This window comes from Pinus tabuliformis, chromosome 8 (genome assembly GCF_031772625.1).
Source record: "Pinus tabuliformis cultivar Carrire ecotype Pingquan chromosome 8, CPIR1, whole genome shotgun sequence".
Lineage (NCBI taxonomy): Eukaryota > Viridiplantae > Streptophyta > Pinopsida > Pinales > Pinaceae > Pinus > Pinus tabuliformis.
The window spans coordinates 380,083,274-380,108,278 of NC_142294.1; the positions used below are offsets into that span (position 1 = coordinate 380,083,274).

Here is a 25,005-nt window from a genome sequence, read left to right on the forward strand (position 1 = left end):
AGAAACCCTAGGGACCTCAAAACCCTAAAATAGTTTTTACTAAAACAGGAAATAAATTGAATGAAATGAAAGAGAACAGAGTTAGTTACTACCTAGTCCAAAAAGCACAATGATTGATCGCTTCATTCCTCCGCAATCAACTGGTGAACTTCGGGAGAGAATTGCTTCAGAGATCAAAAGGTAAAACGAGATGGTGAAAATGAATGGTAAGAACTAGTTTTTATGTTTATTTCATGCACATTAATCAAGTAAACATTGGTTTTCATTTATTTAATCCATGAACATGTATTGTTTAATATTTTGATGGTATCTTGAGTAGGATTAAAAACTGGCAAGTAGTTATGACGTGCTTACGGGTAAATTGAACATCTTTGACCACAAAGAAAACTTTTATCGCTTTTCCAAGCTTTGTTAAAAACGAGAAAGGAACCCCCTTGGAGTCCTCTTTAAGCTTTTTTCAGACTCTCTAAACATGAAAAGATTACCGAGAACTTGTCGTTTCTAGCTTGTTAATGGATTAGAATCGATATCTACTCAGTATAGTTTTACCCCTTCTTCGGGCTGAGATAGATTGATTACGAAAAAGGTACTCGTTGGTAAAACATAATCAATAGGTTGTCTCTTGTATTTTTTTATACTTTTTCAGGCTTGAGAGACAAATGTACAAAAAGGAACTTTGGGATTTTCCTTTTAGTCCCTTTTCAAACTCTCTAAATGTGAAAAGGACTGAGTTATCTTTGTCATTAAAATCGTTAAAAACATTAAATAGCGACAAACTTTTCCATCTAGACAAGACCGAGTTTCACCTTTGCTAGACTCGTTAAAACATCAAATAGCAATGGATTCACCCGAAGGGTGGAATTATAAAACAAGCATATGTTATCCTCCTCAAGCTTGATAAAAAATAAAGAGGTACTTGTCAAAAATGACTGGGGAAAGTGGGAAAAAGCTGAGAATACTTTATGGTTGCAAGTCGCTCTTGAACATGACACTTTCACCTCATCATCGTGACTATGTGGGTTGGGTCATTTAGCTTTATGGTTATCATACCATCCATCACTTTGTTTTGGGTCAATACTACCAATTCACTTCAATGTCGCCGACATGTTCAAGAGAAGTCATTCAGTTCAAAACTTAATCCTTTACAATACAGTATACCTTCATTTTCATGCCTGCCATTCCTGAACCTTGTGTCGTCAGTCTATATCAAATCTCCAAAATCATTTACCTCGTTTCGTGTCATTGATGTGGGATACATCAAGGCCCTCCTGCGATGAATCTCTTCTTGTCAACATCAGCACATCATCCAAGAAGTTGACTTAGAAACACCCCTTCAGTACCTTGAGGCTTGTATACATCAATGGCAGGTTTCTCGCCTCTGACGATAGGTTGACATCACTAGCCTTCGACCAAAAGATTTCGTATGGTGTTCAACATCAAATCATTTATTCACACCTTACGAAATGTACTGCAGTACCTTGAGGGTCATTATCATTATCGTTGATTCCTCTCGCATCTGTTAATGACTTACATCATTGGCTGGTGATCAGATGATGTCTCTCCATGTTTGACTTCAAATCATCTACTTACATGGTCAGACTTATACATTGAGTGAAGATTAGATGAGATTGAAGACCCTGGATCTAGTTTCATCCATCCAGGCTGCAATATATATTTTCAGGAGTAGAATATCAAATGTACAATGGCCTTACATTTATGGTCATCCATTCATGGGTCTACATCTATAGACAACTATATTTGTACATGTAATGAAATTTTATAAAGTTGAGCATGGATATGCCTTCCCTCAGCTAAATTGTGAGAAAAAATCAAAGTATCATGATATATGTATTTTAACTGATGTAGGTCTCCTTCCGTTTCAAAACCTTCTCTCAAAGTGGTAAAGCATCTCACTCGACATGTTTATTTTTGACTTCATGCTTTAGGGGGCAACTGTTATAGGTCAATTTGGGCACATCAACCCCAGCTTCCAGATCCGTATTATTAGGGTCCATCAATCCCTAATTCAGTTGTTTTCATTCCCTAATGAAGTCAACCTATATCATTCTTGCCTCCCAAGATTTTCATGTTACCATTCATCCAAAAAATTCCCCCTAGAGAGATCAGTGCAGGTGGCCCTTTATCACACTGCATTGCAATGCAGGAATTGCATTGTCTGGGTGCACTGCAGCGCAGTTGGCCTTTGTTTCACCTGTGCTGAGCGAGATTCATTGAATTTTTGAAATGAATCCATTGGATTCGTCATCCAATGGATGCTTCTAGAAGTTTCCAGAAGGATGGAGCTCACATTTGGCTGAGGAAGAGGATGAATGAACCTTAATCTATTATCCCTTCCTCCACGGAACCAATTCCCAATTTTGGAAAAGCATTCATGAGGGCCATTAATGGCTTAACCACCTCCATTCAGCTATAAATTGACCAAGCGTTCAAAGGCTGGTCTAGGTTAGAATTTCTTGAGCTAAGGAAATGTTGTTTGAATGAGATTAGTGAGAGTATTGTAATGATGTCGAATTGTTGCTTCATGAGGAGAGAAGGGTTTGAAGCTAGAAGGATGATACTGAATCGAGCATGCATCTACATGGGTTGTAATCTTTCCTTCTATCAAAAAAGAAATCTAAGCTTTTTCCATTCATGTGTTTATATGATGTATATTGTATTCTTGATTCTATGATATCTTTAGTTAATAGGTCGTCATTATTGTATGCTTTGATGGGGTTTTGTCTCGGCTTGTGTGCAGGTACTTTCCAAGCGAATTAAGTACAGAAAGAAGTGGCGAAATCAGTCAAAGGAGAGAGGGATCGAGCGAAAGTTACAGGTTGGTACCTTTGTTCTTCTTTCCCTTATCTGTTAACTATAGGAAAAGTGATGAATTACTTTTTCTATTGTTTCTAGACTATTTACTTGGTCTAGAGGGTTAGGCGTTTGAAGAAACACTAAATTTGCCAAAAACAATTACAAATACGAGTTGAAAAAATGGTTTTTTCTTTTTTCCCTCTAAAATTTGATGATGTAATCTAATATTATTTTATTATTTCCACTATTATTTTATAATTTCCTTAGGAGGCACACTTTAGACATCAAAATTTCCCTAATGTGTCATTTGGCCCTCCTTTTAGAGCCAAAAATATTGACGGTGCTGGACCTGCCAACATGTCAAGGGATCTCCTTGTTAAGAAGTCCCAAGTAGACCTCAAACTGTTTGGAGAGTCCTAGCAGTGGGTATTAAAGTAATTCCTTGACCGTGGTAGCACGAAGAGGTAAGTATGATGAATTTGTTGAATGAAAGTGTGTGACCTTGCAGCGATTCAAGTGAGATGCATGGGGGTTCTAACACACAAAGGGGAAAAGGAAGTGTGTCCCTTAGAAGCATGTAAGAGTACACATCCTGAAAGGAACACACAGGAATAATGTCATCACAAGATGGAAGTAGAATAGTCCACAATCCAAAGTGATGGGTTAATCCAACAACACGTCTTCAACGATATTCATACAATTGCATACAAAATAGTTCATACACAAATGCGTAAGTTAAACAACATACATTGCTAAAGTAACCAGAATAGTCCAACTACAATAACAACATATGCATGAAAACATGTTGGCTTAGTTATATTATTAAGTGAAAGATCCATCCATACATACACAATTGACAGCCACTACCCCCAATATTAGTGAAAAATTATAGTCAACACTGCCTAGTCCTCTAAAGAGATGTATTTGCTCTACATTGTGGAGAAGCCAAGGCCCGTCAAAATAATCTCCAAGCTAAGAAATGCCTAGCCAAAATCTTGGTTCCCAAAAGACCCTTCTATGAGTTATGAGGTTTTATTTATAATAAAGGGTGGGGTGACCCTTGACATTCCCCTCTGTGACTCTTTGACTACCCCAATGGCTCTTCAACTTATTCGCAAATAACTCTTTACATTACATAGTGACTATTCACATTCCACTAATGAAACTTGGAATTTCACTTACAACATATTTACAAATTATATACATTTTCCACATGTACCCATGTGAGACAAAATAGGCTAGAGACAACCTAACAAGACACAACACTATGACTCTGAAGTTTGGGGCGAGACCAACTCTGCAACCTCCCCTTGATGATTCTTGGTCACGTGCTAATTCCAAGATTGGTACTATGCCATGATGTCCCAAACTATTTGATGTTGTCTTCCTGATAGTCGACTCTTGCATCCATAGCTTCTAGATATATGGTCTTGGAACCTGTGTCCATCTCGTCTTGAATCATGTGCAACATGGTGTAGATAATGACAAGGCCACCATTGTGCTTTTGCATGTTTGGTGCGTTTAGCTCCAATTTGTCCCTCGTGGCCTCTCATCTTAGCTTCTCCATGTACCTGTTGACCTCTAACTAGACTTAGTTCTTGTACTTCGATTTGGTGAGGGAACCTGCATCTGTTCACTCTCTTCCTTAGCTACTAGATTTTCTGGCTCATCAACCTGTATTGGCACTATTTTTCTATGTCATTGCATGTTGCCTTTTTTATTCTTCTTGTTTCTACTTTTTTTTTCCTATTCTTTCCTTCTCGGCTCCCATTCTTCATTTGGTTCTTGTTCTGCTTGTTGCGATCTCAGTTCTACTACCTGCAAGATCTAGTATTCTCTCTTCCTCTACTTTGTTGTCTATGTCCTCTACCTCCTTTTTCTTCTACTATCAAAGTTGCTTGCATGAATATTGAATGTGATTTCTCTCTCCAAATTTTTCCTCCCTTTACTATGTCAGCAATTTCCTCTTTCCCTAATCTTGTACTTTATTGCTGGCTTTTGTCACTGCTAGTGGTCTTGTTGCCATGTTAGTGTTGTAAATAGTTGGGAATCTGCATATATTGGCAAGTAAATTAGAATTTTCTCAATGTCTTCCCTAGTACTTCTTTCAGTGGTCTCTCTTGAAGCAACTCTCTTTAGTTCCATGGTACACTAACTAATGGAAAGAAGTGCTTCATGAGTGTGGTATCTATGGCACAGAAAAGACACTCATGGAAACACAACATTAGCTCTTACAAATCTAACTTCATAGAATGATTAAGAAGCAACAAGGGCATCTAATGAGAGGAATTACACAATTTTTGCTGACAAGGGTGACTGGCTAACTCTGGGAACTATGCATTGTGCAATCCTAGTGGTTAGTGTGGAAGCTCTATGACTGAAATTAAGCAATGCACAGTTTAGTGTGGTTCAGTGCCTTGGAGAGACTACACATTGCGTAGTCTCAGTGACCAAGCTGGGAGACTGGCTCCTGGAACTATATAGTGTGCAGTTGGAGCTAGCCCAAAACAGACTCTGCATAATTCAAGAAGCCAAGGGAGAGGCATTGAGCTCCCAGATTGTGAAGTGCATCCGATGAAGTGTGAGATCCGGGTAGGGGAAGCTCAGATATGTGCATGGGGAGTGTGAAATCAAAAATATATGAAGGAGTATGTAAGGATGAGTGCAAATATGACTAAATGTATATGTATGCATGTAAAACCAAGTGAAAAAATGGATCAAACTAAAGGAACATGAGGCATGTGAAGGGAGTTGATGCACACGACCATTGGTGAAAAAATGGGAAAACTCATGCGATGCTTGGGGAAGGAAATATATAACTTGAAAAAAACACTTCTACAAGATAAAATACCATCGATCGTTCAAAAAAATGAGTGAAACAAAACTCTCACAACTTAAACAAAAGAAAGTGATAGAAAAAGAAGCAAAAGGTGATAAAAGAAAAACTCACCCCTAAAAGTGATTCCAATGCCCTAAATGCTCCTTGATCTCCTAGGCAAGCTATAGATTTATGATCGAATGTATAAGTGAGCTCTAGAGGCGTCCATTACATATATTTGAGTGAAATAGAGTTCATGATGTGCATTCTTGAGATAAAGGACAAGAATTACGCTTGGAAGAAACTTTCAAAGATGGCAATGTGTCACCTTCTGGAAACTAATAATAGATCCCTACTTCCTAGGGATGCTTTTCCTCTTACATTCTTGATTTTCGAGGAAATTTCCATGCACTGGCTGGAAATATTGTGTAGTTCTCGGAAAGGAATGGGAAACTCTTTGGTTCATGCACTACGTAGTTTCGGAGCACAATAGGTTCTTCAAAATTTTTGGGCTGAGTGGCTTTGGGCTACCTCTCAGGCTCTCCGCAGTTTCCCAGTTGAAGACAAGTTGCCAACTGGGTCTATGCAATTTTGGATTTGAAGCTCACCATGGGATTGAACAGCACATTTCTTGAGGGCAAGGTTAGCTGCCTTTAGGATTGCATAGATCACCAAGGCAGGCCTAGAACCAAATTGCAACCAAGCGGGGAGGTCATCTTGTGGTTAGATATCAAAGCTAGTAAGCAAACACAAGTTTATGATAGATTTTTCGGCGAAAATCACATGAGAAACCATTTGTCGACGCGTTTCGAACCAACCAGTGTGGCTCAACTTGTCCTGACGATGAACCACACTGGTTGGTTCGAAAAGCGTCGACAAATGGTTTCTCATGTGATTTTCGCCAAAAAATTTATCATAAACTTGTTATGGATCACAAAAGCCTCAACTCTACAAACACAAGTTGTAAAGCAAAATATAAAACTCAAATTAGAGCACAAGTACTTGGTCATTGTAAGATAAGTTGTTGGGATTTTAGTAGGGAGGCTCGAAAATGAAGCTTAGGAAAAAATTTGGAGGGTGGTTGTAGCCGTTACAACATATTCAAAACATGATTGGAGCCATGAATAAGATTTTTCATAAAACCATGCTTACAACCAGCATATAACCAATAGAATAACAATGATATAACAACCAGTAAAGCCACATAATAGCAAGTACATTTACACATAGAACACAAGAGGAAAATAGATATTATTAACATATGCAAAATCCATCCAAGTCAGAGACTTCCATGTACCACCTGACCATAGATTGGGCTGAACCAATTATTTCTTTCAACCAATCACCCTCATGCCACACTCCAAGCATGAATGTGGGACTCAAAACAAAACGATTAAAGCTTCCTTAGGATTTACCGTATATCCACCAAGGGATTCCTAGGCTCGAAACCCCCATCAATAAAACCAATATTTACCACAATCACCTCCGGATCACTAGGCCCTAAACAAGAATGGATTCCTCTAGATCTCTCCACCTAAACCGTGAGTAATTTTTTGGTCTCCCCCTCTTGGATTTACCATGCATCCCACCATTACTAGTGAAGGGATTCTTAGGCCTACACGGTCTCCACCCTCTAGGCTTTACCGTGTATCCCTCCATTACCAGTCATGTGATTTCTAGGCCCAACAAAGACTATTCACAATCACGATTTAGTGCATATCCCACCAAGGGATTCATAGGCCTTGTGATTAATCCTGAGATCATCCCACTCAATTTTGAATCCATCTAGAAATCCAGCTCAACCAAACCAAGAGAACCCCATCACACCATGGCTATCCAAAAATGGCAAGGCAAGGCTAAAAAACATTGTCACACCTAGAAAGACCCATTCCAATGACACCAAGAGAACCAAAAATACACATGCATGTACCATGCATGCCATAACTATCAAGGAAACCATACATGCAACTCAATACCTGCAAGTAATTTTTTTGTCACTTGATCCCGAACTTCCTTGCTTTATCATTGCTTCCCTTTGTTTTCTTTTCCTTCATTATCCTTCTTTCCTCCAATTCTAGAGTGCTCCAAAAATACTATAATTGTCCAAGAGTATGAGAGAGTAGAGAGAATAGAGGGACAGCTCCAAAACTAAACTAACAAAAAGGTTGTGAACTGATCTTCATAAGCCTTTTTATTAATGAGGCCTCTATTTTCTTCAATTTCCATTATTTTTCTTCATTTTTCTCCTCACATGAAACTTGTGACATTTCACCTTCCTTTTCCCCTATTTTCCATTGTTTTCATAAATAAAATGCCAATTAATGCCACTTTTCCTTTTCAAATCCTTTTCCTTTGCCTTTTCTAGTTTCCTTAGCCATAATAAACCAAATGAACACCGACACTAGGATTTGTTTCCCAAAATTCAACTTGGAATGCATGTATCATGACCTTGGTCTCATTTTTTTCCTTTTAATAACTTTGTTACATGAATTTTTTATCAGGGTTGTTACAACGATGCAAATGGATGGAGGATCCAATTATGGAAACAACTAGACATTTTAGATGGCAATCTGGAGTTCATAGTAGTGGAAAACAATTATTGTTTTCCTTGTCTAAGTATTATATGACCAAACAACACCATTTCACAATTCTTCCATCCTCGATTCTTCTTTTTATTGTAGTTCTCTTTCACTTTGGTTGTTGTTTACCTTTAGTCACTAATTATTTCTAGTTTTAGCTTCCTCAACATGCTACATTCTCCTTAGTTAGTTGGAATTGACTATCCTTGTTTCTTTCCCTTCTCTAGTTTGTTACTTTTCAATTCATCTTCTTATTCTTGGTTTCCTTTTCTTTTTTCTTAAATGTTCATAACATTTGGATCTCCATCATATGCCTTATGTTCTTAGATTTGTAGACATTTTCCCTTGTATATTTGCATGCTTGGAAATATACTTAAGACAGAGTCCATGGTCATGGACCTCTTAATAGCTTTCACCTCTTCCTTCTTTGCATATCATTATCCTTTTTTCTATTTCATAATTGTGTAGGACAGAAATCTATTATTTTTTCCCGAGATTCTGAATACAAATCTAGTCCCTTCACAATGTATGCTAGTTTGTCATAGATGTGCTACTATCTACTGGTTTTTTTTCTTTTTGTAGCTTGGAAATTGATCTTCTTCAACTCTTTCTTAATATTCTTCTTTGTATCTCCCTTCCCTTTTCTACACTATCCTTTATTTCTATTTCTTGGAAGTCAGGGTTGGACAAAGCCCAAGAGTGGGAAGTTAGAGAAACTATTGTTTCTTTTCAAGGTGGAAAGTAGAGGTGTAATTTTTCCCCTAGTAATTTTATCCTTCATCCTACTTTTAAATGGTTTATTGGATCCCTATGCATATTTATCTTTCAGTTCTCTCTGCATCATCAGAGAATAGTCATGCCTTGAGGAAAATAAGGATGAAACATAAAGGATCTCCACAATAGCACAAAACCATCCTCCTCCATGGCTCAATTTGCTATAAAGAACTTAGCTTAGGCTTATATATAGAATACTCCTCCAACAATTCAATAAGAAATTAAAAATACTAAAAGGAATGCCAAGATAGAATGAAAATTCATCTCAAATGAAGAATTATTAAAGCAGGTTGCCAATTGGATTCTAGACATGGGCATAAAAGGACTAGGAACAATAAATGCATGCATATAGTAGACTTTTACTAGAAAATAAAGACAACTATTGGAAAGGTGTGAGTGTAAATATTATAGGAACAATAAGAATTTATTCTTTGTCTAGACGAGACTTACAAACAAATCAGGAAGTTAGATACTGATATGATAAATATGGTTAGGAAATTAGCAAATATGGAGTATATAGATGTCAGGCCAGGTATTGGTAACTCCATGAATTGATGCTTTTCATTAAGAGAATACGTAAATATATACAAGGAGAGGCAGACTATTGGGATTCATATTTTAATGTCTCTTCATCTTCTTTATTTTTTTATTTACAATCTTTACACTAATCTCCCAATCCCTTAGGATTAGGTGTCAACATCCCCCCTTTGATTCGAAGGGATGTTGGTGAGTCCAAGCATCATTCTAAATATTTCAAACTTTTCTCTTCAAATCACTTTGGTGAAGATGTCTACAATCTGCTCGTTTCTAGAAGAAGGGTGAAGGTGAATAGTATTTTCCTCAACATGATGTCAAATCAGATGATACTTTGTATTGATGTGCTTTTTTCGTTCATGGAAATTTGGGTCCTTGGCCAAATTTATTTGAAAAGTGTTTTCAATCAAAAGTGGAGTTGAATTCACTTATTTCTCCTACAAATCTTCCAGAAGTTTCCTAATCCACACAATTTTTTTCATTAGTTCCATAGTTTTCATATATTTAGCCTTAGTTATGGAATCTATTGGAATTGACTACTTGTGTGACTTCTAGGAGACAACTCTTGATCCAAGACTCATAACACAACCTAAAGTAGATGGTCAATTTCTCTATTTCCATCAAAATTTGAATCAAAGTGTCAAATAAAGCTAAAGTCATCTACCTGTGTATACTTGAGTCCAAAGTCTAAAGTCCCATTCAAGTAATTTAAAACTCTTTTTGTAGCAGACCATTGACCCTCACAAGGAATTTACATAAACCTAGAGAGGATTCCAATAGAAAATGAAATTCCCAGTCTGGTAGTAGTCAGGGAGTTGAGACGTTCTATGAGTTGTATGTACTTTGTTGCATCGTAAAATTTTGTTCCTTCAGTGGATGTGGCCTTTAAATTAAATTCCATTGGAGTATTCAAAGGATTTCACTCAACCATGCCAAGTTTTTTCAATAGATCTCTAATGTACTTCGTTTGACAGAGGAATATAAAATTTGGATGTTGGGTTACTTCAATACGAAGATAATAATGAAAATATACCAAGTTTTTCATTTCAAACCTTTCCTTGGTTATTTCTTTATGGATGCACAATAATTGTCATTGTTCCATATCATCATAAGATCATCTACATACACCACAAGCTATATAATTGTTTTTCCAACTTTCTTGAATAATAAATTTGCATCATTAAGATCATAGTGTTTGAAATTGAGTTCCAGATGACTCTCAGTCAATTTCTCATACTAGGCTCGCAGTTCTTTCTTGAGGCCATACAAATATTTTAAAAGTTTACATACTTTGTGCTCTTATCCCTTCACAACATATCCTTATTTTTGAGACATAAATACATTGTCTTTTATATATCCATTCAAGAAAATAGTTTTTACATCCATTTGATGGAATTTACAAGCATTTTGAGCTGCCAAGACAAACATAGTCCATATGGTGACCCATTTTTCCATGGGGGAGAAAGTCTCCTCATAATAAACCCCTTCCTTTTGTGCAAAACCTTTTTCCAAGATCCTAACTTTATGCTTGTCAAGTGAGCTATATGCTTTATAATTTTTCTTGAAGACCCACTTGTAGCCTATCAGTTTAGTTCCATGTGGAGGAACAAATATATTCTAGGTGTCATTCTTTATCAAAGCATCAAATTATTTCCTTCCTTGCTTCTTTCCATTAATCATGAGAAGTGGCCTATTTTAAGGAATTTGGTCTAAAATATGTAGACACATTTAGTTCACATCATAAGGAACATCCATATCAACAAGTGAAACAAAATCATCTACATCATCTCCTTTCTATCTAGTAGAGCTTCTTATTCATGTCTTTCCAACCTCATCAGGATGAACACTTTCAAGTATCTTTTTCATCCAGTTGGGAGGACCTTCTTAGATTTCCTAAGATACTCAGTTCAATGAGATGGGGTTGAATCAAGATCTAGCCTCCCAAGTCTCTCAATCACGTCACTCAAAGTGTCTTTCTTATAAGTGGTTGGAGCTTCATGAGGAGGAGAGAGTGTTTCAGAAGGATATTCCACATATTGATCTAGTATAGTGATCCCACCTTCACGATGTGGAATCTCATTATCAAATTCCTCAAATGATTTCGCATTTCTAAATCTATCCAAGCAATCAAGTTGTTGCTCAACAATGTTGTCAATCTTGGAATATTCAAGAAATATTACATCTCTAGATATTATAAACTTCTTATTTACTTCATCATAGAGGCGGTATGGTTTGGAGGTATTCGAGTACCTCAAGAATATACATTTTAGTTCCTTACACTGAGTTTGTTTCTTTATTTTTTGTGAAACCATCTCACAAAAAGATGGAAAATATAGATCAACGACTTAGAAATCAGCCTCTTCGAGGGGGCAACCTCCTTTACATTACACAAATGAACAATTCTTGGATGATACAAATGAAAAAACCTCCTTTCTATATATAGGAGTCTATGGGGTCACAATATAATCAAAGCTGACACAACAATAATAATATAAGGGCACAAAAATAACAATAGTGGGCTTCTTTGGGGCACAATAATAACAATATGGGGACAATAGGGGCACAACAATAACAATAAGCAGTACAATGACAATAGAAATGGGGTAATCACTAGTATTATAGGGACCTAACATGCCCCTCTCCTTCAAAAAATTGTTGTCCTCAATGCTTGAGTAGTTATGGATGCTTTTGTATAAAATTCTCATCCTCCCATGTGGATTTTTTAGCAGGTAAGTTCTTCCACTTGATGAGATACTATGAAATTGATCGATTTCATATTTGTCAAGTTCTTGTTTATGTGACTGCTTCAGGTTCCAATATGATTTTTTCTTCCTCATCAAGTTCTGGAAATATTGTTTGAACTAGGAGCTTGTCCCTATAACCTTCTTTAAGCATGAAACATGGAAAATTGGGTGCACTCGGGAAGCTACAGGAAGCTCCAATTTGTATGCCATAGTACCTATCTTTTTCAACACCTTGTATGAACCATAATACATTTGTGATAATTTATTATCCTTCTTAGCTTCCTTGAGGGACATTTATTTATATGGCTATAGCCGTAGGAATACCCAATCACCTACATCAAAACTTCTACCGATATGATGTTGATATGTCTCTTGTTTCATTCTATTATGTGAAAAAGTGAGGTTATCCTTTAAGAGTTGGAGAACTTTTTGTTGATGCTCGGTGTGATCTTCCACTGCTTGAACCTTATAATTTTCTCTTAAATATGATGTGATGGACAGTGGATGATATCCATAAAGTGCCATAAATGGGGTCATTTTTTCTATAGTATTGAAGGATTTATTATACCACCATTCAGCCAGAGGAAACCATTTGACCCATTGTGCATGTTTATCAGATACAAAGAAACGAACATATCCTTCCAAACATTTGTTTACTATCTCAATTTTCCTATTACATTGAGGATGATAGGATGAGCTATGAGCTAAATGAGTACCAAGACAAGAAAATAATTCTATCCAAAAATTTCCAGTGAAAATGGGATCTCTGTCACTTACAATAATCTTTGGGTTTCTATGTAGCTTTTGAATTGTTTCCATAAATGCAGTAGAAACTATACTCACTTTAAATGGATGAGATAATGGACAAAATTGTGCATACTTGGTAAGTCTGTCAACTACCACCATGATAACACTGTTTCCTTCAGACTTGGGTTAACCTGTGATCAAATCCATTGAAACCTTGTCCCAATGTTGGCTTGGAATGGATAAAGGTTGTAATAGACCTAGGGTCTTAATTGTTTCAACTTTATTTTGTTGGCAAACGAAAAATTTTGCCACAAACTTTTGAATATCCGATTTAAGGCCATCCCAAAAAAATTCCTTCTTAACCCTGTGGTAAGTTTTTAGAAATCTTGAGTGCCCTCCTAAGGGAGAGGTGTGAAATTCCATAAGAATCTTTTGTTTGAGATGGGAATTCTTACAGAGGTATAAGCGACCTTTGTACCATAACGAATCATTTTTCCAACTAAATGTATCAGATGTACTGGGATATTGTTGTAAATTTTGAATGAGTGCCCACACTTCTTCATGATTCTTCCATTCATCCCTTGCTTCGTTTACCCAATCTGGTTGGATAATAGAAATGGTGCAAAGAAATGCTTAGACATCCTCATCCTTTCTTGAGAGTGCATCTGCCACAACATTTTGCTTCCCTTTTTTGTAGATGATTTCAAAGTCATAACTCAACATCTTTGTGACCCATTTTCGTTGCTCTTCCAAAGATAATCTTTTTTCTAAGAAGTATTTAAATCTATCATGATCTGTTTTTACCTTGAAGTGTCTTCCCATTAGGTAGGGTTTCCATTTCTTAAGTGAATGTAATATTGCCAACATTTCTTTCTCATAAATATCTTTGTGTAAATACTTTCCTTTGATTGTACAACTTTCAAAAGAAATGGGTCTTTCTTCTTTCATTAAAACAAAACCAATTCCATTTCCTAAGGAATCACATTCCACAATAAAGGTTTTTGTGAAGTCTGGCGTAGCTAAGACCGGTGCTTGGCACATTGCCTCTATAAAATGTTCAAAGGCCTTCACTGCTTCTGGAGTCCATGAAAAAGCACCCTTCTTCAATAATGTTGTTAGAGGCATAGCTATTCTCCCATAAGTATTAACAGACTTGCGATAATACCTTGTCAACCCGAGAAATCCTCGCAAATGCTTTATGGATGTGGGGATTTTCCATTCCTTAATGGTTTTAATTTTGCTAGGGTCTACCTTAACACCTTCATGAGATACAATAAGACCTAGATATTCCATTTCTTGTACTCCAAAGAAACATTTGGAGCTTTTTTCATATAATTGTTTCTCCTCCAATAATTTGAGCACCCTATCCACATGTTGAACATGATCCTTCCAAGACTTGTTGTAGATTAGTATATCATCAAAAAATACTAACACAAATTTTCTAAAGAAGGGTTTGAAAATGGAATTCATCAAACCTTGAAATGTAGAAGGTCCATTGGTAAGGCCAAAAGGCATGACCAATAATTCATAATGACCCTCATGAGTTCTAAATTTTGTTTTCAGAATGTCTTCAGTCTTCATTCTGATTTGATGATATCCTGAATGAAGATCCAACTTGGCGAAGTAAATTAATCCATGCAATTCATCCAATAATTCATAAATGACAGGAATGGGAGATTTATCTTTAATAGTGAGCTTGTTGAGCTCCCTATAATCCGAACATATGTGCCATGATCCATCCTTATTGTGAACCAATACTACTGGAGTAGAGAAAGAACTTTGACTCCGTTGAATTATACTAGCCTCTAACATTTATGCAACCATACATTCAATTTTACTCTTTTGGGCATAGGGATATCTGTAAGGCATGATGTTTGGAGGAACACTTCCTGGAATCAAATAAATAGCATGATCATGATCCCGAATAGGTGGGAGGCCTTTGGGAGTCTCAAATACCTTGGAATGATTGTCCAAGGCTTTTTGGAGATCTAGAAAAATAGATGATTTCAATGTGGGAACCTCTAGTGAACATAATTGTGCAATTGTGCCTTGTTGTTCTTTCTTTAGAATCTTTTTTCATTCTGTTAGAGTTGATTATCTCTCTTAGTTTCCTTGCGATACCCCTTAACTCAACTTCCATTCCTTCAGAAGAAAATTTCATGAAAAGTTCTTGAAAAGTAAAAGCTATTGTACCCAAGGATTGTAGCCATTGGACTCCTAGTACAACGTCAACACCACTCATTGGAATGGAAAGAATTGGGCTATTCAATACATATTATCCCATGGATAGCTTGATATTATGGCACTTTCTAGAGAAATTTATGGTTCCTCCACCTACAATCATCACATGACACTCTGGTGTTGGATATAGGAAGCAATTCAATTCCTTGGATATCCTACAATGAATAAAACTATGGGTACTACCTGAATCAATCAACGCTATTACATTTTTCTTCTTGATATGTCCTTCTATCTCGATAGTTTGAGGAGTGGTAATTTAGGCCAATGCATTACAAGATATGGTTGGATTCATTTCTTCTTTCTCTAGGGTTTGTTCTTGGTGTGTGTATATCCTATTCTTTTGACGTTTATTGTTCCTTTTCTTCCTCCTCTTCACAATCTATGTAAAATAATTTCTTTTCACCACACTTATGACCTTTAGTGTATTTGTTATCACCACTGTAACAAAGCCCTTTTGCTATTTTTTCTTCCAATTGTTGTGGTTTCAACCTTGTAGGTTGTGGAAGGCTAAGGGAAACAACACTTCCATCTTTATGGTTGTGATTGGTAGGCTTCCTCGTTACCATAATTTTTCTTTCCATTTTTCTTGCCAACCTGAATACCTTCTCAAATGAATCAGGTTCCCAAAGGCGAACCTCATGTTGGATGTTATACTTTAAATTCCCTGTGAACACATCAATCCTATGCTCCTATGGAATATATTTTACCCTTATATTCAATTTTTGGAAGTCCTCAATGTGCTCCATCATTGAACCATTTTGTTTGAGATTTATCAATTGGATAAAAAAAGTGTTGCTTTTTTTTATACTCATAATGTGCTATCATTTCATCCGTAAAAGTTACCCAAGTTACAAATTTTTTATGAGAGAAAAGCCATCAATACCATACAAACTGATTTGGTTCCAAATATAAATTTTCAATGCGTACCTTTTGTGTGTTTTGTACATTATGGAGATCGAAATATTGCTCCATCTGTAGTATCCATGTTATGAGATCCTTGCCATCAAATTTCCTCATATAGATCTTTGGAACATGATGAGTCTTTGATCTATCGCTAGAGTCTATGAAATTGTGATTAACATTTATTTTTTTCTCATCACGAGTTTCCTTTACTACCCTTTCGCCATTAGCAAGCATTTCTTGTAGAAACTTTGTCAAATTTGTCTTCAATTCTTCCATGTTGCCTTTAAGTTTTTCTTCTAAACCATCCATCTTAGCTTCCACGCCTTTCTTTAAACCATCCATATTAGCTTCCACACCATCCATATTAGCTTCCATGTCATTCATCTTAGATTCTATGCCTTTCTTTAAACTATCCATCTTAGCTTCCGTTACTTTTTGTGAGAGTGAATTTTATTGCACTTGGTCTCGTAATTTTGATATATCATGTTGCATTTCTTCCTCTTCTTCATGAGTCATGCTAGAGCTTTTAGGTTTATTACTAGGTGTTTCCATTTTCTCTATTCGAGGCATAAATTAATGATAATTATGCTTCACAATTCCCTTTGAATTCCTTCAAACTAATTTTTTAAACCAAACTTATACAAAATTTTAAAAAAACTACACACTTTTTTTCACTTTGTAGGAGCTCGATATTATATCTGATGTATCTATGAAATTCTGGATCTCCAAGGTCTGAAATTGTCAAGTGTGGTAGCCCTATAGGCGCTTTCCAATTCCACCAGTTTGATCGAAATTGGATTCTCCAAGAAAGTGTTATGCCCAATCTCTCAAGATGACCTAATTATGCACTTTTTCAATAGAGAAAACTTCTACGAAGTTTCATGTCTCACTGTTTCAACCTTCGGACCTGCAAACGATACAAAGAAAACTAAAGTTCGTCCTCTTTCTATAAACTCTTACGAAATTTCAATCTGATACTCAGAAAGAAAGTTACGATGATTTTCCCAAGGTCATATTTTTGGGATGTAATTCGGGAGCTTGTAAACACCCTAACTTCCTTGGATCATATCTCCGAAAATATAGTGATACAAGATCTGAAATTTATAGCCGAGGATCATTGATATTTAGGTTCAAATGGGTTTTTTTTTTATCATTTGAAACATCACAGAAAAAAGGTTATAGTGAAAACTCCACAATGTCTTGTTTTGTAGCATCAAAACACTAGAATCCAAACCTATCATACCAAATGTTATGAAACCAGCTCACAAAAGGATAGAAGAGATAGATCAATGACTTAGAAATCAGCCTCTTCAAGGGGAAACCTCCTTTACAATACACAAATGAACAATTCTTCGATGACGCAAATGAAAAAACCTCCTTTCTATATATAGGAGTCTAAGGGGTCACAATATGATCAAAGCCAACATAACAATAATAATATAAGGGCACAAAAATAACAATAGTGGGTTTCTATGGTGTACAATAATAACAATATGGGGACAATAGGTTCACAACAATAAAAATAAGGGCTACAATAACAATAGTAATGGGGGAACCACTAGTATTATAGGGACCTAACACTATTCCTTGGGTATCAATGCATAACAAGTGGAACCAAAAACCATGAGATGTCTCACCAAAGGAATGTGGCCATACCACATTTCATAGGGAGACCTTTTTATGAGAGCATGAAATGGACACCTATTCTTAATATACAAAACACATTGAACTACATCATCCCAAAACATCAGCTTTACATTTTTGAAAAACATCATTGAACGTACCATATTTAAGATCGTCCTGTTCATTATTTCAACAACATCGTTATGTTGGGGATTATAAGGCACTTTTGTTTGATGTTTTATCCCATGCCTTGCGAAGATAGCTTTAAAATTTATTTGAACTATATTATTTTCCATTATAGTTACGAATAGAGCCAATATGAGATTGTTTATCATCTTCAATCCATGCATGAATTTTTTTGAAACTTTCAAAAGCTTTAGATTTATTCTTCAATAGATATACCCATCACATTCTGGTGTAGTCATCAATAAATGTCAACATGTATTTATTACCATTTTCAAAATAAATGTACATGGGGCCATATAAGTCGTAATGAATGAGTTCAAGATTTCTATGTTCTCTAGAATGAGAATCATGAAAATATTGTCTGTTGCGTTTTCCTAAGATACAAGCGTCATATTGCTTAAGTCTCATAGGAATGGTAGGTAAACCAATAAAACCATTTCTCTTCAGTAAATGCAAATTGTCATAATTCATATGTCCAAATCTAGCATGCCATAAAACACTAGATGGTAGTGTACCTTCATCAAGTTGAGAACTAAATGTAAATATTTGTACATGAGCATAGGTTCCTTGCAGCTTCAAAAGTATTTCTTCTTCTATCCCAATCATTATAAGTGTCTTTTCTAATTCTTTTTTGACCTCAACCTCACCATCAAACATATGTATGGAGTGTCCTTGCTGACGGATGTGAACCAAAGTCAATAAGTTTCTCTGCAACTCTATAAGGTATAAAAAATCATGTAAAAGAAAGTATGGGACACTAGGAAATTTGAGTTTGATGGTGCCAAGCCTTGATGGGTTGAGTTTTGACTTATTTACAAAGTAGATTGCTCGATCAACATTGCCAATGAATATTTCAAAGAAAAATCTTCTAAAATTCACGTGGTAAGTTGATCCTGTATCAAGGAATCGTGCATATTTCAATGAAGGAAGTGACACATTAAATAAGTAGTTACTTCAATATTGCAATGTGTCACAATATAATAAGCAGATTTGGATGCTTTACATTTCCCTTTATCTAATGATTTTCCTTTCTCTTCATCCATTTCCTGTCTAATCGTGTCCCATGAGAGCTTATATGTGGAAGCATCATGTCCATTTCTATTGTACCATATTCAATGAATATTAGGTCTTTCTCCCACCCGCCTCTATTATTCTTCCTTCCAAATCCTCTCCAGCCACCTCTTCCTCTAAAACAATCATGTGTCTGATTCCTATCTTTCTATGCAATGCACACAACTTGTTTAGGGGACTGATCAATTGTCTTATTCTTCCCAAAATATTTCTCTCTTTCATCAAACTTCTCCACAAGAGAGTCAAAGGAAATATCCTTAAGTTTTCCACTAGCTTATAATGACTCAAGATAATGGGATTAAGTGGGATACAGTGACTTGACAAAAGTTGTGAGAGGAACATCCATTTTAACACCATTGGATTCTATATAATGCATAATGGATCTTATTTCAGAGGCTAAGGCAAGGAGATAATCATCCTTTAATTCTAAATTAAATAGTTTGAACATTAATTAGAGAAATTCAATCTCAGCGTGTGAGTCATATAAAAAAATTCATCTTCTGTAAGGCTTCAAAACCATTTGTAAATGACATAATATAATGAATCAACTCTTCATTGACTAATGTTGAAATTAAGGCATAATCCTTGATGTTCTTGTTCTCCTATATGGCGAGCTCTTTCTCCAAAGTGGGCTTCTAAGGTGGATTATTTGCTTCTACTTCACAAACTCTCCACAACTCATTAAAAATGAGTGTGTGCTTTATCTTGCTGGACCATTCCTGGTAGTTCTCTTTGCCAGAGAGAACTACTCCAACTATGGAGATGAGTGAATGCATTTCAAGATGAGTTATCTACTGACAATTTTGTGAATGACAATGGTTTCAATCCTTAATCTTTTCCTTTTTGTTCTTGATACCTTTTATTTATATAACAAACTGGTTTAATATAATATGTTCAAATGCCCACACATATGAATATAATTTAGAGAAAATATAATTGAGCTTTATTGTTTAATGAACACCAACTTATGATATCAAAGAATATTAACCAACATATAACACATTCATAATGCACAGACTTCCAAAAAAAATTCAATGCAGAGAATTTAATTCACATTCAACAACTTGACTCACAACATTACAACCATCGCATGAATAGTGCAACTTGCACATAGGGGCTTCACTGGGGGAGCAATACCATACCACGTGTGTTATATTAGGAGATATATATTGAGGAAAAAATGACATAATATATTGGGGGATATATAGGGGGTAATTGGTTTTTATATTGACAGGTATAAAAAAATGGAGCTCAAAATTAACGCAAAAAATATAAAGGGGTATAAAAAATGTTAATAAAAAAAATGGATACCTACAATATCTAGTGAAAGTATGGGTTTTTTAAATTGGGAAGGTGTATTGGGTTCGTATTAGTAGGGGGTTAAATATTGTGATTTTTAGAGGTATTCTCCAAAATGTAGTCAAATTAAGGGTATCGTATAGGATGCCACAAACACACATGATAAGTTAGAGGTTCATTGAGTGAATCCCCCATGAACTCGCATATGACATACAAATTAGATTCACGGCTTGCACCATATGATACCCAGACATGCACAAGAGTCTTCAACAAACACCATTAGCAAACAAACCAATGCACTATATGCAAGCCATGACCATCATAACTAGTGCACAGTCATGATTTCAACCAACATTTCGAACAACGTTGTAGGAGTTTACACCAGTTTTCAGAACTCAATGCAATAGTTAAGACATGGTATTTTATAGTCTTCAATGCACCGTTCCCTCACCATTCCAAAGATACCTCACACATATACCATTAAAAGCAACAATCACGACCCTTTCAATGCAACAAAAAAACCATTTTTCATGTAGGGATTCACGCTTCATGAATCGAAGAAAAGAAAGAGATATTTTTCATTAATAAATTGATAGAGGATACAAAGAATAATGATAGGGAATAGCGATAGTTTCATCGCTGAATTGGGACATGTAGCTCTGATACCATGTCAGGTGAGGCATTGGTAACTCCACGAAATGATTATTTTCATTAAGAGAATATGTAAATATATATATATATAAGGAAAGGGAGACAATTGGGATTCATCTTCCAATGTCTCTTCATGTTCTTTATTTTTTTATTTACAATATTTACACTAATTTCCAAATCCCTTAGGATTAGGTGTCAACAATAGACTTAGAAGAGGACACCAATCCACCAATTACAATCCAAGTGAATTCACCCACTAAATAGTTTTCTTTCAATAAATTTTTGTTATGATGTTTCGTAATTTTTGGAAATTAAAGGCTATTAGGACATGTCCTATAGAAGGAAAATTATTCCATAATAGTTTTTATATATAGTATCTTATAACTTTTTTGTTTTAGTTTTAGACTTTTTAAGTGGTCCAAAATAATTATGCTATGTGACTAGCCTATTTTCCCCTATTGAATACTAGTACACATAGAGGACATATCTCATGTTAGTATTTTTGATATGATATTATATAACATACCAAACATACACAAAAAAAGTCAAGGAGGAATATGAAATATCCACCTCAGCTAATAATGGTCATCCTTATCTCAATTGCAAATTCTTCAAATAGGATGGCCTAGATACAGAGTCAACATTCACTTTGTAGATGGTCCTTGAGATTCAAGGAATATGCAATCAAGATAAGTTCAAGTTTTAATAACAAAGATGGACAAAGATGAAAAAATGATAATAAGACCTTTGATCAAAGAATTATAACCATAGAGAAAGAACATATGGCTATGGTAAAAATATCACTAATAAATGGATTAATAAATAGAGATGATATATTGATTCTAAAATCATTAAGACAATTATCTGATGAGGCGTTTTTGAGAAATAAATGGGTTATATTTAAGGAAGCATTGATGTAAGATCCATGGCCTTTGTCCATGTAACACTACATCACCATAACCCAATTTTGTGAATCAATTTATCATTATTCTTGCATAAGTGTCCCTGATCTATGATTTTCCAACATTAAACCCTAGCTTATGGCTAGAATCCTTGTAATTTAGAAATTTGGTATAAACCCTATCATTGAATTTATCAATTATGATGTAGGAAATAGTTGCAGTGCACAATAGAGTTGAGGTTTTGATGCATCATATTAAACTTATGCTTACTAAATCATTCATATGTAACTACTAGGCCATGATTTAGGGTTCATAACAAAATTATCATGTAAATTGTAGCATGGCACATATATTTTCGTGCACCCAAATTCACAATGAAAATTACGACTAATTAACCACATCAAGCACGTAACCCCTAAAACTAGGGTCTATAGTAAACTTCTCATGATTATTAAACTTGGAACATAAATATATCGCACAAAGGAATACACAAGTATATATTCATAATATCACAACCCAATTAAGGTTACAATATCATAATGCATAAAAAACACACAATTGCTTAGAATCTAGAAATAGGGTTTATAGTAATTAACAACATATTAATCTTATTGCAATATGACATAGAACCATATTACACAAATAAACATATGAATTCATACAAATATATCAAGACACATAAATAAATGCTTAGTACCCTATAACTAGGGTTTCAAGCATAGCACTGTACATAAGCATAAATTAACATTGCATATAGTAAGAATACATATTTGTATAAAATTCCTATTGGATATAGGTTCTCCACTTTCTGCCCTACCATAGACCATGTGGTTCACAGATTCCAACCACGGGTCACCCCAATCCGAGGCTACAACTCCATAGGAAAGAGTAACCAAAAACATCTATACATCCATGTCCAAGGTTCCAACCCAACAACCATGCTACTCCATGGCTCCATATATCCTCTAGGTCAATCACCAAAGTGTCAACCTAACAAAGATGCTACTACAGGGCTCTAAACACCCTCCAAACCAATTACTGAGGTACTAACCCAACAAACATGCTGCTCTAGGGCTCTAGGAACCCTCTACGCCAACATCAACTACCAAGGTGCTAACCCAACAACTATGTTGTTCCAGGTCTATTCAGGAACCCTCCACAACTCCTAGTTGGTCCAAAACCCAAGCTTAGGGCTCACCAACTAGTTTCTCGAGACTGAAGTCCAAACCATCATCGCCCTCCAAGAAAATTATCATTAGAATGATAATGAATAATGATAATTTTAGTCGTAAGTACACACACAGACAAACATAAAGTTTCAGACTACATGGGTTCCTGTGTGAAGTGGCGCTCCTCAAGCCATTTGTGTTGGACACCTAATCCTCAATGGGTTAGTGTGGAAGCTGAATAGACAAAAGGAGTCTAAGAGACCTTGGGATGTGGAACCCAATGGTCAAACCATGTACTATAAATGTATATCTCTTGTTAATAAAAATGTATTCTCATGTTTTATCTTTCAGATTATGTTGCTGCCCATGTGTGTTTAACATGGTATCAGAGTAGGCATATTCCTGCCCTGCATAATTACTATGAGCCATTTGTTTTATGGCCTTTATGTGTAGATCATTTCTACCATCAATTCTGCATTTCATGAATATTTTCTCAGCGAAATTTTAGCTGCAACCTGTTATTTCTCTAGCACCATTTTTATTCACCTGCCTTCTAAAAACGCTCCTTGCTCAGACCTGCCATCTCTGCCCTAGCAAAAACGCACCTCTGACTTGTCATTGAATGGCACAATTTCATTTGATTTCTACGCACCGTTACTCCAGTCTTGTGTGTCAGACAACTACGCTGCCCACTGTCCGCTGTCATAACAGTTACATTGTCCGCCTCTTCTAGTTGCAGAAAATGTCAGCGCGAACGTTCCTGGTATCATTTGTCTCTCTGCCTACCTAATGCCTGGATCTCTGCCCATATACTCTGTTGATTCTCTGCCCTGTAATCAATCATAATTCATGTTATTGCATCTGCTATACAAAGGGACCGTTACAAGCCTTCGATTACTGACAGTGCCTGGAATCACTCTCGTTTGAATGACTGTGCGTTGAATGTCGTCAAGCCACTGAAGCAATCTTGAATATCCCGCATTTGTGCTCTGCATTGGATACCAAAACACCGTGCTATGAAAGCCAGTGATGAGTTCTGGAGCAATTATTTTTTGTGTGTTGAAGGGGTCATATTTCTTTTGCGTTGAGGCATTGTATTGCAACCTGATGTGTTGAAAAGCTTAAATTATTTGAAGAATGGTGCGTGAACTGTGTTGAAGGTCATCACTGCATTTGGTTGAACCTGGAGGTTAGTCTGTTGGAGTGTGCATTCAAAACCCTATGCGTACGATGATCGAAACTCATTCATTATGTCCATACGCTTTGCTGCAAACAATCTTGTTATGTGCACAATGCACCATATTGTATGAATTGATTTAGACCATGTGTAAGACTGCGTTATGACATGTTATGGTATGCATTGAATGGTGAATGATGCTGATGTTGAAAAAAAAAATCTCTTATACGATTCTTAAAAAAAGGTTCCTTCCTAGCCTCCTCTTCAGCTTCCTTTGATGCAAACAACTTTTCTACTTCCAACCTCTCCTTCCTCTTTACTTTTCTAAAGTCGAGCAACCACAGCTTCTTCAACTTGTTAATTACATACAGGCGATAGTTTGGTTTCTTTGTAACTATATTATCCAATAGGCTAAGTGTCTACAAATTCACAAGAGCTGTGAGTGGATCAAGATCCACCAAGTTCACAAGGCGGTTATTTGTAAGAACTAGTGTCTGGAGTTTTGGCAAAAATTCTCCAAGATTGGGGTTGATGCGAGCAATACAATTGTTATTTATTAACAATGTGGTCAGACACTTCAGATAAGGAAAGTTTTCCAGCTTAACAATTTCATTGTCTGAAAGATCTATACTGTCAAATTGGTCCTCTGTTGCTCCCATGTTCTCGATAACTACAATTTTATTGCCACGAAGGTCAAGCTCCTGCTCACATACTGGATTGAAATATTGTGGACAGCGATAAATGCGTTGAAGTCGAATTCGTGGAGGAATGTT

The 25,005-nt window shown here is 35.9% G+C and overlaps 1 pseudogene; it reads right to left on the reverse strand.

Moving 5' to 3' along the window:
* Positions 1–24,393: 24,393 nt before the first annotated feature.
* Positions 24,394–25,005, reverse strand: LOC149235692 (U2 small nuclear ribonucleoprotein A' pseudogene; annotated as a pseudogene).